General features: G+C 41.9%; 1 protein-coding gene across 1 annotated transcript in view; it reads right to left on the bottom strand.

Moving 5' to 3' along the window:
- Positions 1-2,579: 2,579 nt before the first annotated feature.
- Positions 2,580-4,105, bottom strand: part of agps (alkylglycerone phosphate synthase) — a 42,529-nt gene continuing 41,003 nt past the window's right edge. The window contains exon 20 of the mRNA XM_084123385.1: positions 2,580-4,105. This exon is cut by the window's right edge and continues 1,669 nt beyond it. The gene's annotated coding sequence lies outside the window, so the exon portion shown is untranslated.

Raw genomic sequence — 4,105 nt, forward strand, 5'->3', positions numbered from 1 at the left:
CAGATAAGAGCCTGCAGTATGACCGATCGTGATGTAACAATATCAGCCTGCATTTTGTTCGCAGATTTTGTCGCACAAACAGCGCAAGCGGCTCGTGACAAAAAACAGACCGACTGAATAACACTTTAATTTAAGTAGAAAATCTCGACCCCCCCGTATTTCACACACCCTTCTTGGGTGACCCAAAATACACCAGCAAATGGTCCGACTTCCACCATCAAGAAGACCGCTGAACATAAATCTTGAGAGCTCTGACAAGGCAGATCAAATGAAGTCTCTCGTCATCCGCCATCTTGTGAGGTGGAGGATGGCATGCCTGCAGAACTGTAGACCGTGCCACATTAGAAGGCACCTTAGGCGCATAGCCCGGCCTGCGATGCAAGATAGCCTTAATATTTCCGGGAGCAAACTCCAGGCACTCGGGAGATATAGAGAGGGCCTGAAGATCTCCTAGTCTTTTTAGAGAAGTGATGGCTAATGGAAAAGCTACCTTGAGGGAAAGGTTCATGGCCTCAGCCGACTCCAGAAGTTTGAAGGGGGCCTCGACCTGCCCTTCGAGAACCATATCCCATCCCATGTGGGAACTCTGGTACGAGCCGCAGGTCTCATCCTCCAAGCCCCACGGAGGAAACGTACGACCAGCTGATGTCTCCCCAGAGGTCCATCACCCAGAGGAGCGTGGAAAGCCACAATGGCAGCCACAAGCACCTTGAGTGTGGACGGGGTAAGACCAGCAGAGAAGCGATCTTGGAGGAACTCCAGCACTGAAGCCACTGGGCAGTTAACTGGGTCCACGCCATGCTCTCTACACCAAATGGTGAAAACATTCCATTTCAGGCCGTACAATTTCCTCGTGGAGGGAGCTCTGGAGCTGAGTATGGTCTCGGCTACTCCTGCTGACAGGCCAGCCTCTCGGTACTGTTCCCCTCAGGGGCCAGACCCACAGTTTCCATAGCTCTGGCCGAGGGTGGAACATTGAGCCCTTTGCCTGCGAAAGCAGGCCTTCTAGGTGCAATACTATGTCTGAGAACTATACTCGGGCCGGCCACAATGGGGCTACAAGCAGTAGACAGACCCCGTCGTGACGGGCCCTCTCCAGAACTCCGGGGAGCAGAGCGATGGGGAGGTGGGCAGCACCGGGGTCTTTAGGGATGACCCAACGTCGGGCTAACCAATGGCTCTTCCACTCGAGGCATCATCCCATAACCAATATTCTCTCTCCCCACGATCTTGCAGTAGTCTACAACTGGGGGGTTGGACAAACGAGAGGTGTGTAGCTTGTTCCAAAAAAAATGGTAGACCCCGGCGATGAGGTTGCTCTGTGCTGCAGGAAGCGCTCGTCCAGCTTGCTTTTTGTTTGCGCTTCCTGCCTTTCACGTGGCCAACTAATATTTAAACTTAACTTCCTGCCTTCCTTCCACGGATATCTGAGCTGAGTGAGTGAGTGGAGGCAGGGCTCATTTGCATATTCATAGAACCACGTATACTAAATGAGACAAGGGTGTAGAGTTACATTCAAGCTATTTAAAGGCATCAAGAAATTGATTTCAAGAAAAAAAAAACATTTAAATGTGTAATTTTGGTCAAAGATGAGTTTTAAGGGATAAAATTATTGACTACAGGGGAACTTTAAACTAAAATGAGTTGATACAAAGAAAGAGATTAGTTTATTCAACAAAAACTCAACATATTTTGTTATATAAACATTTGTTAAGCTAAGCTGATTTGAAAAAAAGATTTGTGAAAAGTTGTGATAAATCATAAAAATATATGTTTACAGTGCAGTGACAGACAGTTAATGCACTAATTTAAACTGCTGATCAGAGACAGAAACAGAGAAACATCATGTCATTATTTCGTTCTACTAAATAATGACCCAGCATCTGATTGTGACATGTATAGCCTTAGAGAAGAGATTTGTGGTTTTTGATGTTACTTTGAATTATAGTAATTGATAGATTCATGTTCTGCTATTTAAAACAAAAATAGAAACAAAAAAAGTAATGGTTTAATATAGGGCAGATTAAACATATTGCCAATCTAGACAATTATAGTAATATAAGGTTTGTCTATATTCTAAATTACTATCATGAATATGATCTGGTTAGTTCAAATTATTTGAAATGTAATCAATATTCAGGAATTGACTTGATAGTGTAGAACCTCTTGTATATATTGTATTTTTCCACTTCAATCACAGTTTTAAATACTAAAATAATTAAAATAACATTTCCAGATTTCTTCAGGGCCTCCACTCTTTTTAGCCAATGGAAATGAAAGACTGGGTCGAGTTCATTGTGTTTTTGGACTGGCTTTTCTAGGCCGTGTGGTCTGGATGTCTACTAGTACACATTTTGGCAGTGAGTTCAAACAGCCACAAAAGAACATCTACTGACCTAACGAGTGGACATTATGGGGAGTAGTACGCTAGCCGGACGGGATTTAAACTGTCGGCTGCAGACCCAAGATTGGTTTGAAGATGAAAAGTGTTCCCAAGGCAAGGCCTCTGATTGGACAGACAGAGAATTCAACAAACCTAATAAAACATTTGCAATAATAACAGAGGACACAAGATCTAAAATGTTCTGACATGTTAATTTATTGCACAAACAGCTTTGACAAAAATGTACTCTGATATTAAACATGACCAAGAAATTTGAGGGAAAGACAAGGGAAACTTTCATTACATTTCGGTTAAAATTTGTTAATACGGTTGTTGTTTTTCTTGAAGTGACGTTAGATGATGAAACCATTCAGGAATCAACCCGAGGGGCAGCGAAACCTCCTCTAGATCCTTCATTTTGCGTTTCAGCAACACAATAGTCCAGAAGCAGATGGATTCATAACACATAAAAAAGCTCCTCTGACACTATGAACGGCACGAGTGTCACGTGGGAACCAGGAGAGAGGATCTGCAGGACATCACAGCCCTGTTTGACAGGACGTCTGGAAATAAAGACCCTGCCAGGCTGTTGGATTGTTTGTTTAGGCTTAAATGTTTTACAAAAGTGCCACCGTAGTAAAGTGAGACGTCTGAGCCTGTTACACAGGCCACGCACTACTTTAATCTAATCTTCATCCAGCAGAGTTTAGTGTCTGAGCAGCGTCCACTCGGGATTCAGGAACAGTTCACTCACAAATAAAACTTCATCATCAGGTCCAAACATTCAAGCCTTCCAAAATCGTTGTGAAACACAAAAAGGCAAAGAATGTTCATGCTGTTTTTTTTTTTTGTTTTTTTTTTGTATATTGACAGTGAATAAGAAAAAGTGAAAAGTAACATGAAAGCATCAGACTTCTCGTTTGCAATAGAGTCCAGTCCTGAATGACGTCAAAACCCGGAAGTCTGGTTCCCTCCAGATTTTCCTATGGGGTTTATCAATTTATGAGTGGAATTATATACGTGGTAAACATAAACTGACGATACATGGACGTTAAACTGCACACACTCACACACAAAACTGCCTTATCTTGTTACTTACTAGAAACATACGATTTCTAAAACAAACAGCTTCAAAATGTGCGTTTTCGATATAATTCATGTTGTAGAACAAAACATCTGTAAGTATCGTATCGTAAAGTTTTGTTTACCACAGACTTAATTCATAAATGGAAAAACCGTTATAAAAACCAGGAAAATCCTTCAATAACATCAATGACAGCAAACAGCAGTGTTTATGCGTCTCATAACTGGTCATGATGCGGCAATTTTAATGTGCAGAAATGCGAATGAGATTTCAGAGCTTTGGCGATTGGGGAAGTTTATATCTAGAATGGCAATTTCAGAATGTTCCTCAAACAAATCTGACAATACTTGGGATATTGTTTGGACTACTTTTGATCATTTTCCATGGTCTAGAAAAGAGCAGCGTGAACATTCTTCCAAACATCTCTCTTTGAGTCCCACAGATGAGACGACATGAGGGCGAGTGAATGAGGATTTTCTGTTTAAGTGAACTATTTCTTTGAAAGAAAGAATCTCCTACATATCATCCACGTCAAACCAAAGTATAACGGACTCTCAGAGTATAATAAACCCAGATGCATTCTGGGAAATCGACAACAGATGAACAGAGGAGGAATACAGACAGGCTTATTTTTTCCT

This window comes from Abramis brama, assembly GCF_963993115.1.
Source record: "Abramis brama genome assembly, chromosome: 8".
In the NCBI taxonomy this organism is placed as follows: domain Eukaryota; kingdom Metazoa; phylum Chordata; class Actinopteri; order Cypriniformes; family Leuciscidae; genus Abramis; species Abramis brama.